The sequence below is a fragment of the Pseudorasbora parva genome, chromosome 25 (genome assembly GCF_024679245.1).
Source record: "Pseudorasbora parva isolate DD20220531a chromosome 25, ASM2467924v1, whole genome shotgun sequence".
Classification (NCBI taxonomy): Eukaryota; Metazoa; Chordata; class Actinopteri; order Cypriniformes; family Gobionidae; genus Pseudorasbora; species Pseudorasbora parva.
Window position 1 is genome coordinate 28,375,340 of NC_090196.1, and position 16,203 is coordinate 28,391,542.

Below are 16,203 nucleotides of genomic sequence, written 5' to 3' on the forward strand. Positions count from 1 at the left end.
CTCGCAATTGCGACTTTATATCTCAGAATTCTGACTTTATAACTCGCAATTGTGAGAAAAAAAGTCAGAATTGTGAGATAAAAAGTCGCAATTATTATTATTTTTGTATTATTTAGTGGCGGAAACGGGCTTCCATAAATAACAAAGACAGGAATGGCTATATATAAATACAGCTAGTAACGTAATATAATTTTCACCCATATCTGATTAATTTGAATGTAATTTTACTTTGTCCTATGAAATTTGTATTATTACTAAAAAAATGTATTAATTAATGAATTACTTTTTAGAGTAGGCTAACTTAACTTTAGCGAGAGAGAGAGAGAGAGAGAGAGAGAGAGAGAGAGAGAGAGAGAGAGAGAGAGAGAGAGAGAGAGAGAGAGAGAATCATTCCATCATTGAATGATCTAGCTGCGCAGCACACTCTCTCACTAGAGAGAGAGAGAGAGAGAGAGAGAGAGAGAGAGAGATCCCACCATTAAAATTCTGTAGAAATGATCTACAGGTCGGGATGTTTAGATATGTATTGTCTTATAAGAAAATTCCCACAGAATCCCATAGGAATCAAATAAGAAAGGACAGGTAAGCTTCCAAAATACTATAGAAATTCTAAATGGAATCATGTACAGGTTTCTTATGGGAATCCTTTAGGATTTTGTTGACAAGGCCAGTACATTTGAATAATAGCCTAAACGGTTTACCGCCAGCTATATTAAAACATGTTTTATCAAACTTATAGGCTCCTTAAATAAAAATGATATGACACTTTTGAGACGTGTGGATCTATATAATAACATTAAAAAAATAATGACAGATTTTATGTTTTATTGATTTGCTGTTCGGATCGAGCGGAAGTTCCTATCGTAAATTTTCACGTGATTTCTATTCGTGAGCGTTAACACAGCTGAAGCGTATTCTTGTTGTATTTAAAACGAATACATATTTGAGGACCTTTTCTTTGAACACCTTTTGTACAAATTTTTTTTTTTTTAAGTATCCATATTTATTTGAGGTAACTAAACGCAACCCGATAACAACGTATTAAGGTAGATAATGGGATAATCTAGGCCTATTAGGCCTACTGTTCAAAACTACATTATACCGTAGTATACACTAAAACTATATCCACAAGGAGACGCTATTGTTTAACAAGTACAACAATAAATAACAATAAATTCTTATCTTTCACCAGGTTCTTTGCCAGTGTGAGGAAACGTCTGTGTTGTGGTGCCATATTCCTCTTTCCTGATCAGAGCTGCGACCACAAAGCAGAGTTGTGAAGGTCAGTAGGCCTAGTACTAACAAACTACAGTTGAGATGTGTATTTCATGTCACATACAAATAATAATATATAGGATTTATGGCTGAATATGCTGTAAATACTGACTTCTTATTGTCTGTTAGTAAAACTCTCAAGAGAGGCAGAAACCTCAAAATGAAATGTCATCTTCTGCCTCGCATGTTCACACATCTCTAATACTAACAGCTGGACACAATATTAGCCAAATCTCCTGTCTTTCTTTTGACTGTTTTTCCACAGTATTGTGTTTCATGAAGCAAGGTCATAGCAGATCTGAGAAACAGAAAGCCAGAAATATTAATGTTATTAAATGATCCAAGCACTTCATGACAGGGCCTCACCTGTGCCAGAAATACGCAAAATCCTCTGAATTCTTTCATTATGTGAGAGGGAGAACCTAAAACGTTTAAACCTGCGCAGATTCAGAGAGGAAAATCCTTAACACGGGCCCATTTCAAAAGCACTAAACACAATGAGTATCATATCTGAGAAAATTAAAACAATTTCAGTTATTTCAGCTACTGCAGGAGCTTTTAATCCTGTGAATTTACTAAACTATTGGATTTCATTTTTCCTTATTTTTCTGTCTCTTGATATACATACCTTTACTGATAAGAGGAAAAGGAGAGTTTATGCCGCAGGAATCTGATTTGTTGAGGAGTCTTTCATTATGATGTCACTGCACAGGAATGTGGCACAGTTGATGAATAACGAGTGGAATTCCAGCCGGGAAAGTGCTAGTTATCCCAGCGTGGAGGAGTTTTCTTTTCTTTAAGGATTGCATCATGATATAAGCTCGAATCTGTCCAGCATCATACAACGCCTCACATTGCATCAATCAAAGGTCACAGCAAAACCACATTCCCCCCCCCCCCAAATGCCACTATGCAGTTTTATCCTTGTATTTTTTTTTTTTGCATAATTCAACACCAGAACAACTAATTATTTATTAGAACAATATGTACAAAGTCAGTCAAGCCTTGTGTTGTTTCTGGCTGTGTGTAGAACCTGCCACTTTGTAGATTTAAAGGCAGGGTATGTAAGTTTCGCCATTAGAGGTCACATTTTCAAACCCATAGCAAAGGTGTAGCTTATGTTCCCGTGAATAAGCTTGGAATCATGAAAGATATGGTCTTCACCTCCACAGCTGATGGAAAGCAATCCGACATGTAACTCGTGTTTAGGGCTGCAACGATTCATCGAGTAACTCGAGTTAATCGAATCAAAAAAATCCTCGAGGCAAAATCATCTGCCTCGATGCTTCGCTTAGTCCATTTAACTACACACAGATATTGCAGAAAGACATTTTTTGTGTAAGGACTCGGAGAATGAGCGGATTGCGGTTATATCCGCGGTTCAGGTGCGTAAACATCCCAAACATTGCAGGTGGATGAGAGAAATCGTTAATATGTTGATTTTAATAAAGACGCGGAACTCTCATATCACGCTAAAACGCAATGAATGCGTGTCGTTCTTTAACTTTCGTTTTCAGCTCATGTCGAGATCAAAGACCGCAATGCGAGAGAGAGAGAGAGAGAGCGGGCGGGCATCAGCACTGGTAGTATCATTTAGTATCGCTGTTTTTAAATGAAGAAAACTGTGTGTTGAGCTTCAGGATGCGACGCTGAACATTTAAGTTTCATTTGCGGCAGTTCACGCGTCAGCTGAGGAGATACGAGCAACTCCAAACACATGAACGCGATGGAGTTTGCAGCTTTGCACATGGATCACCGTCATTGTGATGTGTGTGAAATCTTTAATGAGGTTTTATATATCCTACTTGATAATATCTAAAAATGCACCATTAGATGTTCTCAATACTAGGCGCATTAAACATCAGAACAAGCTGCACGCACGTGTGTGTGTGTGATGAGCACTAGCGCTCGTGCTTTCAGAGCTCAGAGCTGCGTGCTTTCATTGATTTGTGTAATTTAAATATCACACTTTAATCATATTTATAGCTACTAACTTAAAACAAGCTGTGTTACAATGATGAATGATTAGCTCAAAAGATCAGCATGTGTGATGTACTTAACTGAATTAAACATATCTCGCGTTTGATCACGTTCTAGCGTATTCCTCCGTGTGATGTATAGGTTGTCGACCCTGGTTTATGTAAATAAGTGTTTTTGTTTTGTTTAGCAACCTACTTCAGTGTAGCTAATATGTGACGATAGCATCGCGCTTAACACGGAGGATTTGAAGTTGTGACGATCTGGTGCGGGTGGATGGTTTGCTTCTAACAGCTGATTCGGTGACGATAGAGCTGATCCGCGCATCTCTTCTTCCAAGTTAACCTGTCCAATATGTTTTGCTTCAGTAAAGGAGTAAAATGTCATGCCTGAGCTGAAGCTGAAACATGAAAGTTAAGTTGCACAACATAAATACAATGTTTAGTTATTTATATTATTTATAGAATATAGAATATTAGAATATTTATATTATATAGAATGTATAGAATATTTATATTATTTATATTGGCATTATTGTTATTTATATTACTACTATTTAGATTTATTGGTTGTAGGTTTAGTTTTAGATTGAACCATGTTTACCTTTTTAAAGTAATTTGAAATAGATTTGTATTTAATATAATATGGCAATTGTATGCATTAAAATTGTTTAGTTTCACAGTTATTAATGTATGCAATTTCAGCAATAAAACTAAATTTTTCTAAAAAGAAAACAAATTAGATGTTAATTTTAAGATACCAGTCTTATTGTCTCTTATTGCTCTTTAATAAAGAAAAAGTAATTATTACCCGATTAATCGATTAATCGATCGATTAAGTGGTAGATTAATCGATTACAAAAAGAATCGATAGCTGCAGCCCTACTCGTGTTTATAGATGAGCTAATATATTAAAGTTGTATAACGTTATTGTGGTATGAAGCAGGGTGGGCTGAGAGCTGTGGGAACGGAATGAGGAGTTAATGCAAATGAGAGACACCTGCGCAGCACACTGGTTTTGAGTCCCACAGAGGATAAAAAAGGAATGATGACTAAAGGGTGAGAAACAAAGACTTTATAGGAAGATAGGAAGGTGCACTCTAATTACTTTTTAATTGGAGACAGTGCAACACCCAATAGGCGAATAATCCCCGCCTTCTAAACGAAAGAGCCAATCGTAGATTAATTATAAATAAAGTTATGGGTCGTAAAGTCATGCCATTGGCGAACGGTTTTGGAGGATTTGATGCTTCCCCATTCAAAGAGAGAGGCATCCATGCCCGAGAGGCATTTCTAAGATGGCCGCCGAGTGAAATGATTGTCTTAAACGGAATTTGGTGAGAAAAGGCCAGGCCCTCTATCTATCTATCTGTCCGTCCGTCCGTCTATCTATATCTGTCCGTCAGAAATCAAGAGTAGATATAATATTCACATCACAATGGTTAAAATAGTAGAAAAATCGATCCAAACATCTTACATATTGTGCCTTTAAAAAATTACTTTTCGTGTAAAAGAATATGAACCATTCTGTCACAATATGATACTGTTTTCCAAAGAGGCTGTTATTAAAAAACGAGGTAGTTGAAAAATATGAACACAACGGCAAGTAACAGATTTTTTAATTGTAAGGATGAAACAGAAAGGTGAAAAGAGGTACAAAATATGACTGTTTTTGGTGCAAATGTTTAGTTTTTTTTTTAGCACAAAACAACACAAAATAATAATTAAAAAAATGTCATATGACCCTTTAAAAATCACAGTTAGTTTGTAGTCATTTAGCAGATATATTTATCCTAAACACAATCCCACTGAAGTAACCTGAGGTTAAGTGTCTTTCTCCAGGGCACAATGATGTTTGATTCTCACTCCTGGGGATCAAACCAGCAAACTTTCCATCCTGAGCATTTTTGAAATCAGTGCATTCAGGGGAAAAATACAGAAGAAAGAAAGTATAGGAATAGAGTTGTTGAATGATTGCAGGCTCTGTGGAGTTTAGGGAGCTGTAGGCGACTGCTGCTCGTCTTTATCGCTGAACTCAAAGTGGCAGTTCGGCGCGAGCATGAAATATTTAACCTGTTAAGTGGAGCTCAATGGAATGGCTCTTATCCGAAACGAAGTCTGGGGAGACCTGCAGAATAACCACACATACGCGACTCCATCTCTGGTATGCATTAAGACACAATAAGGATCTAAAATTTATCATGATGGAAGAGTTTTCAGACTTTCAGTGCAAGTATGCCGCCCTTATAAAAAGTACTATGTTGTTTTGGACTTGGTATTCTTGTAGGGTTTTGCCACCTGATGTAAGGCCAAAAAACACAGGATGTTTCATTTGTGTTTTTTACTGTACTTAACTATAAATTTCAGCAGCGAGAAGAACATCAGCATATCAGACAAATTTCCCTGTAGAGTTGAAAGGTCACAGATTTTTTAGTTACAAATGCTTCAGAGTAATCGACAGATTGATGGTAAACTGAACGCTACAGTCACTCTCTCTGCATTCCTCTGGCGTTAGGTAAGGACCACTCTTGCCAACCCAAGTAAAATGATGTATTCAAATTTCCATGATTCAACTTCCTCATCCTGGTCATTGAGTCCATATACGGCTAATTTCCATTTTCCTGATGTAATCCGTCTCTGGTTGTTATAATTGGTGCACAATGTGTTCAGATTCATATCACACTGGTAAATAACTACACTTCTGCAATAATTGTGGAATTTGTGGGGTTCTGATGCACTTGTTTGAGTGTTATGAAAGTTTATTTTGGTTGATTTGGGCAGAATACACTTAAAAACAAAGTGTTTCCTATTATTTTAATGGAATTAGATGTTCTCTAACTTGACTCGGTGTTGTTTTGTGTGTTTTATTTAAAGTGGTCATATTCTACACTTCCATGAAGTCCTCTTATAATCTTAGATGTTTCATACAACCCAAAATTAACATTTACATGACACTTTCTTTCCTCTGACCCTACATAAAATTAAAAAGTTTACATCTTGCAATTCTATTGCAAGATAAAGACACATTGTTGAGAGAAAAAAGATTTGCGAGATATAAAGTTACAATTGCGAGAAAAAGAGTCCTGTTTATTCCGTGGCGGAAACAAGCATAGTTTATGTTATTCCAAAGACTAAAAATGTTTAAGTAAAATACTTAATCTTTTTAATCAAAAGAGAACGCTGAGAGTGTTTGGGGAAGATAAGTGATTAGAAATGAATTACTTTCAATGAGAGTTAGCAATTTGAGGAGTCATGAGCAACATCCAGCAGTTTAATCGTTGTCAGGTTAAATACATGCTTTCACATAGTGTGGTGCTAGCAACACCAAGGTCATGGGTTCCAATCCCAGGGAAAGCAAAAACTGACAAAATGTAAAATGTGTACCTTGAAGTCGCTTTGGATTATAGCATCTGCCAAATGCGTAAATGTAAATCTACATGGTACATTTCAAAAGATCATGGAAAATCTTTTTTTTCACGATATGAACAGATGCTTTATTCTTTACTTTCTTTTTTGTTCTCTAAACCCAAATTTTAAATCAAAGATTTGATGTTCTTGTCACAGTATTGACACACCAGAAAGAATCAGCAGGTATTTCCTGTTGATTAAAAAAGATAAAGTTCTTATTTGTTCAATGGGATGTCCGTCATCTGAGTCACGCCTCCAATCAGGAAACACAGTGCGACACGATTACGTCAAACATATTTGAAGTTCTCGCAACTCTCTGGAGAAGATTGTTGAGATTTATGAGCTGCATAACTATTTACACACACATACACACCAACCTTCAGTAACCTCTCCTCTCCTCTTTTTCTCACTCCCTCTTTCTTTCCTCATTTCACTGAAAGTTCTTTCATATTTAATGAGATTAGTTCCACCCACTGCCTGTGCTGCAGCTGAAGGCAACACAAAGAGAGACAGAGAAACACACCACATGATGAACGAGAGAGAGAGAGAGAGAGAGAGAGAGAGAGAGAGAGAGAGAGACAGAGAGAGAGAGAGAGAGAGAGAGAGAGAGAGAGCAAGAGAGAGAGAGATGACTGTGAGAGAGAGGGAAAGAAAGTTTCATTCTCAGTCAGTCATAAGTATGTGACGGGCAAATCTAACCCCAGATCAGACCTCCTGCCCCGTCTGCTGTTTCAGACCCATAGATGGTGCTGTTTCAGTGCCGAGGTCATGTGTACGTTTGTGTGGACTTTCTATGAACCCTGGAAGAAATTTGATGAGAAAATAATTGTATTAGTGGTACTTCCTACGGCAAACATTACTAGTGTTATTGCTCAAAGTCGTACTGTTATTTGAACAAGCCTCTGTGACAAAATATTAAATTTGATAGGCCTATGTAATTTGCTCAACACTTTGTGCTATTGACATGAATAAAACCTCAAATTGAGAGGATTTTAAAGGAGATGTGTGCTATTAATTTATTATCTAATAATTGGACTTTGGGATGAGCTATTTGTCCATAAAAGAGCCACATAGCAACTATACTGAACACATAGCAACTGCATAGCAGTGCACTAAAAACACCTAGAAGCCTGACTGCATAGCATGTTAAAATCTCTCTGAACATTTTAGCAACAAAAAACACCCTGGCAACCAATAGCAACACCCTAGTAACCTCACAACAAACAAACAAACAAAAAAGCGAAAACTGAGGACATCATTAGAAGTGCATAACAACCACCCAGAACAGCCTAGCAACTGCATAGCAACACACTAAATACAAAAAAACCCTTAGCAACCACATAGCAACAACCTGGCAACCCCCCACAACACCCTAGTAACCTCACAGCAATCAAACAAAAAAAGAAAATGCAATTAGTTAGTTTATAGCAATTCCCAAACCACCCAAAACAGTCTAGCAACTCTATAGCTAACATTCTAACATGCTAAAAAACACTCAAAACACCTTAGCAACCACCTAGCCATGCCCTGGCAACCCCACAGTAAACAAACAAAAAGAGAGAACACAGAGAACAGCTTTGCATTTGCATAGATACAACCTGCTAGTCACCCAAAACAACATAGCCTTAGCAACTGCATAGCAACATTCTGACAATCATACAAAATGCTAGCCTAGAAATCTAGACACACCCTAGCGGCAGTAAATCTAATTTGCCACGAGTGTCGTCTAGCAACTCTCAATACACTTCTGAGCTGTAAAAACCAAACTCTGGTCGGGCCAATCACATCGTGTATAGAGTCGGTGGGCAGGGCTTAACATTATGACAGCCGAGTTGCGCTTGCGTGCTTCTAGTAAACACAGAAGCTGGCGAACGGTGGTCTTTCGAATCAGTTTTAACCACGACTCTGGAAGACTTGGAGAAGAATTGGCACTGAAGTCATTCTTAAGAAGGGAAGATGTGGTCTGAGTTTTGCCGACCGGATACAGTGTTTCAACTAGCTCCGCTTCATCTTCGTTGCTCTGGTTGGTTGTAGCGCTATCCAATTGTGTGTACGCCGTGCAGAGGGAGTTTGAAAGACAACCGTTTATCCCGCCCCTCCGATTGAGCCCTGTCAATAGTGAGTTTCCAGACCAAACATCTTGATGTGGGTCTGGCTTGTCAGGCTAACAAAATGCATGAAATGCATGATGCATAGCAACCCACTAAAAATAACCTAGCAACAGCATCACAACAGGAACACTTAGCAGCCACATAGCAACACCCAGGCAACCACCCACAACACCCTAGCAATAAAACAAACAAAACTGCAAAGCAACACACTATATACAAAACACCTTAGCAACCACATAGCAACACCCTGACAACCACCCACAACACCCTAACAAACAAACAAAAAGAGAGAAAACTGAGGACACAATTGCAAGTGCATAGCAACCATCCAGAACTGCCTAGAAACACACTAAATACAAAACACCATAGCAGCTGCATGGTAACACCCTGACAACCAGCCACAACCCCTTAGAATTGTGGCAGTGAGTTTTGGGCAGGAAAGCATTTTGAAAAGTTTTAAAGCTCAGTCAATTTTGCTGGCACATGAAAAACTGAATGCTTGCCAAACTGAAATCAGGTGATCAAAACACTCTGCATGTGTTTGTTTTTAACAGATGGGATTTCAGTGATGTGACGAACGATTTAGTTGCATCAGATAATGTAGCCAATTATATCGTTTTATTGTGTTTTTGTTGCAATTTTACACACACTGCATAGTTTGGAAACAGAGCGGGGGGTTATCTAAACATGCCGAGAGTAGAGGAGAGAGTTGTTTAAGGCTTGGGAGATTTTCAGGTGGGCCTGTGGTTTATCACTGACAGCTCATAGACGTAATCCAGATGACAGCGGGAAGAGCGCGAGAAAGACAGGGAGATATAAACAGAGATGGCATGTGTTATGGTTTCACATCTCTGATTGATGATTTTCAGCGCAGGCTTGGCGCTCACAAGTGACCTCTTGTGTCGATCGTGAGAGCAGGACATTTTACCGTCTCCTGAAGTCCAATCTAACTGTCCCTGATGAATGAGTCACCTCATAAGAGCTCATCAGGTAACACTTTAGTATCCTGTTCCATTATTAATCAATAACTACACAGGAATGAATGAGTTACACAATATTAACATTCTAGTAACTACTATTAACTAACAAAAAATGCAGTTAGATAACTGCAGATAAGTAATGCAGTTACACATTACATTTTGCATGGCACCTTTTTCTTCAGCTGTTTATCTTTGCTACAAATGAAGTGATATTGCCATATACAGGGCATTGAAGGTACTATATTGTGTGTTTTTGCCTTTATGACTTTATGCGATTTTGGCTGACCATTCGTGGCGATTTCTGTGGTCCTAGCTCCTAAATAGTAATCATGCGTCATACAGTGAGAGAGAGGTTCAAAGACGGCCATTGTCACAGTCTTGTGACCAAAGGTAGACTGCGATAATATTCTTAAAATTTAAAAAAATGTAGTATGATCATCTCACTGCTTTTGCTGCCACAACCTATGTCTACTGACTACCCAATAAATATTCAATATGAAATGGCATACTGATCAATGTGTCATGGCGCTAAAACTTAAAACTACTTACTACTAGCTCCATTTGCATTTTAGGCTTTTATTCACATATAAATATTGATCATCGAACATAAACAGCTCAACCGAACCTGCTTGACAAACGAAAATGAACCTCATTGGTTCTTGAGAAGCTCAAACGTGCTGCGTAACACGAGAATGAACCTCATTGGTTCTTGAGAAGCTCAAACGTGCTGCGTAACACGAGAATGAACCTCATTGGTTCTTGAGAACCTCAAACGTGCTGCGTAACACGAGAATAAACCTCATTGGTTCTTGAGAAGCTCAAACGTGCTGCGTAACACGAGAATGAACCTCATTGGTTCCTGCGGAAGCTCAAACGTGCTGCGTAACACGAGAATGAACCTCATTGGTTCTTAAGATGCTCCAAAGTGCTGCGTAACACTAGAATGAACCTCATTGGTTCTTAAGAAGCTCAAACGTGCTGCGTAACACAAGAATGAACCTCATTGGTTCTTAAGAAGCTCAAACGTGCTGCGTAACACGAGAATGAACCTCATTGGTTCCTGCAGAAGCTCAAACGTGCTGCGTAACACGAGAATGAACCTCATTGGTTCCTGCAGAAGCTCAAACGTGCTGCTTAACACGAGAATGAACCTCATTGGTTCTTAAGAAGCTCAAACGTGCTGCGTAACACGAGAATGAACCTCATTGGTTCTTAAGAAGCTCAAACGTGCTGCGTAACACGAGAATGAACCTCATTGGTTCTTAAGAAGCTCAAACGTGCTGCGTAACACGAGAATGAACCTCATTGGTTCTTAAGAAGCTCAAACGTGCTGCGTAACACGAGAATGAACCTCATTGGTTCTTAAGAAGCTCAAACGTGCTGCGTAACACGAGAATGAACCTCATTGGTTCTTAAGAAGCTCAAACGTGCTGCGTAACACGAGAATGAACCTCATTGGTTCTTAAGAAGCTCAAACGTGCTGCGTAACACGAGAATGAACCTCATTGGTTCTTGAGAAGCTCAAACGTGCTGCGTAACACGAGAATGAACCTCATTGGTTCTTACACGTCAAGAGAACATGCTTGAGCTTGTTTAGCACATTTGCTGTGTGAGCTGATAAATGTTTATATGTGAATAAAAGCCTGAATTCAATCTGTTCATCATATAAAGCGAGCATCTCTTCAGAAAATTTGGACTAAACCACTCAAAGTGAACTCACACTCTGAAGCGTCAAAGTATCAGTTGTGTAGCTGCCAATGAGGGACAGAAATCTCTCAGATGTCGTTAAATGTTCTTCATTTGTGTTCTGAAGATGAACAAAGTCTAATGGGTTTGGAATGACGGGGTGAGTAAATAATGACAGATTTTTCATTTTTGGGTGAACTATCCCTTTAAACTTTGTCTGTGAAACTCACTGTACTTTTACTCGTGTGGTTTTCAGGTACTCTTTGCACATTAGTGAGGGGAAAGAGTGAGTATTTCCATTTTCTTAGAGTTTATAAATAGTTAATGGCAGCTCACGATTGGAAGAGGGCGTCCTACACTGAGATATCTTATCTTAAAGAGACTCTTCAAAGCTCCAAAAGGAAACACAGCCAGAGAAACGGAGACTGTAATCTGAGGATGTTAGCAGTACTGCAAGTTTGTATTTATACAAAGGCAAAGATGAAACAGTTTTTCCCGAAATCAAACTCAGACTAACTTGACCAACAAACCCGCCCCTCCAGTGCCAGGAACCATGTAGTCTAGAAGAAACATATCTGGTCTGCTTTCAAAGATTCAACAGAATAAAACAAATACAGCGACTTTATTACTGCAGAAGTGTAGCATTCCTAGCAGGAAAAAACATGCAAACACAAAGCAATGCACTAAAAACTAGTTAAAATGCCTTAGCAACCACCAAGCAACAATCTAGCAAAAATCCAGAAGAAAAGAAAGCACCCAGAATGTCTCCAACTACATAGCAACACCACAGAAACCACCTAGAACAGCCTTGCCTTTGCAAACTTTAACAAATCCAGCGTCTTCCCTTCATCAGAATTGTTTGCTGTAGCAGCCTGAGTAAACTTGTAAACATGATTTTGCTTCCTGTGCATGTTGACTCAATGATGTTGTGTAGAAGCTAGCTAATGCGACACATTTATGCTGTTTTAAGAAAGCTCTTGATGTTTTTTATGCTTGTAGATGGTCAATGCAATGTCATGGCGGCTGAGGCCGAGACCTGGAACCATGTGACTTTTTGACCGCTGGGAGGAGGTTATGCAATCACATAGACGTTAAGAAAAGGTTAAAGGCCATTAGTTCTGTTTCCCATCACACTTCAACACCCACATTATATGTGTTCACAAGACTTAAATCTGGATTTATAACCTTTGGAGTATAAACTTGAAAACTAATATAGAAGTGTGGTCAAGGATATCTTGTTTACTTCCAACTAACTGCAAACTCTTTCATGCATTTGGAAACACCCTAAGTTTGATAAGATTAGATCAAAGAACACAGATCCAGAGACTAGTTCTTCATTGTACGTACAGTGTGTACGAATATGTTAGCTGGTGGAAAACATGCTGTTGGACTCTAAATTTATCCTGAGATGTTGGGATTCCCACGCTGAGTGTGTGGATCCGTTCACTGTAAACAGGGATAACGGGTCACAGAGGAAGGCGGAACATTTGTGGGTGTAACCCCAGCAGGGCCTCCTGTCCTGGATCTGTGGGTTCAGCCTCACTGGGGACGCATGGAGGTTGTGGAGTAATCAGTCATGTGGTCATGGGAAAGCTGGAGCCGGAGCAGAGATGAATCTGACACTGGAGTTACAGCAGGAAACTGACCTCAGAACAGGTTTAGTTTAGTTTAGTTTAGTTTAGTTTAGTTTAGTTTAGTTTAGTTTAGTTTAGTTTAGTTTAGTTTAGTTGTTTGTTTAGTTTAGATATTTAGTTTAGGTTGGTTTAGTTTGTTTAGTTTAGTTTAGTTTCGTGTAGTTGTTTGTTTAGTTTAGATATTTAGTTTAGGTTGGTTTGGTTTGTTTAGTTTAGTTTAGTTTAGTTTTTTAGTTTAGTTAAGTTAAGTTTAGTGTAGTGGAGTTGTTTAGTTTAGATGTTTAGTTTAGTTTAGATGTTTATTCATTTAGTGTAGTGTAGTTGTTTAGTTTAGTTAAGTTTAGTTTAGTTGTCTAGTTTAGTAGTTTAGTGTAGAGTAGTTGTTTAGTTAAGTAGTTTAGTTTAGTAGTTTAGTTTAGATGTTTAGTAGTTTAGTGTAGAGTAGTTGTTTAGTTTAGATGTTTAGTTTAGTTTAGATGTTTAGTTTAGTTTAGATGTTAAGTTTAGTTTAGTTTTTTAGTTTAGTTAAGTTTAGTGTAGTGGAGTTGTTTAGTTTAGATGTTTAGTTTAGATGTTTATTCATTTAGTGTAGTGTAGTTGTTTAGTTTAGTTAAGTTTAGTTTAGTTGTCTAGTTTAGTTGTTTAATGTAGTGTAGTTGTTTAGTTTAGATGTTTAGTTTAGTTCAGTTTAGTTTAGTTGTCTAGTTTAGTAGTTTAGTGTAGAGTAGTTGTTTAGTTAAGTAGTTTAGTTTAGTAGTTTAGTTTAGATGTTTAGTAGTTTAGTGTAGAGTAGTTGTTTAGTTTAGATGTTTAGTTTATTAGTTTAGTTGTCTAGTTTAGTAGTTTAGTGTAGAATAGTTGTTTAGTTTAGTAGTTTAGTTTAGATGTTTAGTAGTTTAGTGTAGAGTAGTTGTTTAGTTTAGATGTTTAGTTTAGTAGTTTAGTTGTCTAGTTTAGTAGTTTAGTGTAGAATAGTTGTTTAGTTTAGTAGTTTAGTTTAGATGTTTAGTAGTTTAGTGTAGAGTAGTTGTTTAGTTTAGATGTTTAGTTTATTAGTTTAGTTGTCTAGTTTAGTAGTTTAGTTGTCTAGTTTAGTAGTTTAGTGTAGAATAGTTGTTTAGTTTAGTAGTTTAGTTTAGATGTTTAGTAGTTTAGTGTAGAGTAGTTGTTTAGTTTAGATGTTTAGTTTAGTAGTTTAGTTGTCTAGTTTAGTAGTTTAGTGTAGATGTTTAGTAGTTTAGTGTAGAGTAGTTGTTTAGTTTAGATGTTTAGTTTAGTAGTTTAGTTGTCTAGTTTAGTAGTTTAGTGTAGAATAGTTGTTTAGTTAAGTAGTTTAGTTTAGTTTAGTAGTTTAGTTTAGATGTTTAGTAGTTTAGTGTAGAGTAGTTGTTTAGTTTAGATGTTTAGTTTAGTAGTTTAGTTGTCTAATTTAGTTTTCTTAAGCACTGCTTGGATTCAAATTCTTATTCAGAACTAATTTATTTCAGTTTAATTAACTTAGTAATGCTTGGTAATACTATGTTTAGTTTAGTTTAGTTTAGTTTAGTTTAGTTTGGTTTGGTTTAGAACTGCTTTGGCCATACAAATTCAAGTTTTACACTGCATTAATGTTTAGTTGTTTAGTGTAGTGTAGTTTTGTTCTGTTGTGTTTTTTAGTTTATTTGTTTAGGGTAGTTGATTTGAGTTGTTTAGATGTTTATTTTAGTTTGTTTGGTTTAGATGTTTAGTTTAGTTGTTTTTTTGTTTAGTTGTTTAGTTTAGTTGTTTAGTTTAGATGTTTATGTTTGTAATGAACCAATTTATTTCAGTTGAATTTACCTACCAGTGTTTTGTAATACAATTTATAAGTTTAGTTAATTTAAGTTTAGTACTGCCTTGGTAATACACATTTTTAATTTATAAAACTTAGTTAAGTTTAGTACTCCTTAGGTAATATAAAATGTTAATTTATTCAAAACTATTTTAGTTTAGCATTGCTTGGGTACAATATTTAAATGTATACAGAACTAACTAATTTATTTTAGTTTAATCTACTTAGCAGTACTTTACAGATTCAAAATGTATACACTAGTGTTTAGTTTAGAACTGCTTTGGCCATACAAATTCAAGTTTTACAGTTTTACTGTTTAGTTTCACTTAATTTAGCACTGATTTGGCTATTCAAATTCTACACTTTTGTTTAATGTAGTTTAGTTTAGAACTGTTTTGGCAAAAAAAATCAAATTTTACACTGAACTGTTGTATTGTTTTGTTTTAAGGTATTTTTGGCATTGCTTCGACAATACAAATGTACAGTTCTAGTCATGCCAATAAAGCTTACTAAGCTGAATTATAATTTTGCACTGCATTATTTTGTTTGATTTGAAATTAACAGAGAGAGAGAGAGAGAGAGAGAGAGAGAGAGAGAGAGAGAGAGAGAGAGAGAGAGAGAGAGAGAGAGAGAGAGAGAGAGAGAGAGAGAGAGAGAGAGAGAGAGAGAGAGAGAGCTGACAGAATGGAATTTCCCACGTTTTTATTTTCTTTCTCCAAAGTTCTCAGCAAACTAAATTTAGGAACATTTGAGATGCTCTCAGTGACACTGTGAGGAAGAAGGTCATTTTCTTTCTATTTTTGTTCCCTCAGCTCCCTCCATATTTCTCCCCTGCTGTGAAAATCCTGTTAATCGTTTTTCTCTCCATGTTTGTTGGGAACATGCTGCCCTTGACCCCCTGGTTGCAGCGAGACCTGGGGGCCACTCTCTCCGTCTGACGTCATGTGGGAGCTACAGCTCAAACAAACTCCCTCTCTCTCCACCAGGTGTGATCATGATCAGTCGTTGCCCTATTCATCCCTCAGTTTTCAGTCATCTCGCTGGTCATGTGACCTCTTTTGTTCTGCACATGTACACGGTCAAACTTCACCCAACAGTATTTCTCTTTCTGCTCTGGTCTGTGGCCAAGTCCCTCGTTCTTTCCAGTGGATTGTCCTCCTCCACAGAGCGAGGGAGGGACGGTTGGGGGAGGTGGAGAAAGGGAGGCAGGAAAAAGAGAGAGAGAGAGAGAGAGAGAGAGAGAGAGAGAGAGAGAGGAGAGCCCAACAGAATGTAAACACATCGTGTGGAGGACAGGCTGTTCTTATATTTGGCATCTCAAAA

General features: G+C 37.4%; 1 long non-coding RNA gene across 1 annotated transcript in view; it reads left to right on the forward strand.

Annotated features, from left to right (window-relative positions):
• The first annotated feature begins 454 nt into the window (after positions 1 to 454).
• The window catches only part of LOC137065271 (uncharacterized), a 43,904-nt gene continuing 28,155 nt past the window's right edge, over positions 455 to 16,203 (forward strand). Inside the window, exons 1-2 of the long non-coding RNA XR_010901611.1 lie at positions 455 to 582; positions 1,193 to 1,282. This is a non-coding gene — a long non-coding RNA (uncharacterized lncRNA). The remainder of the gene's footprint in view (positions 583 to 1,192; positions 1,283 to 16,203) is intronic.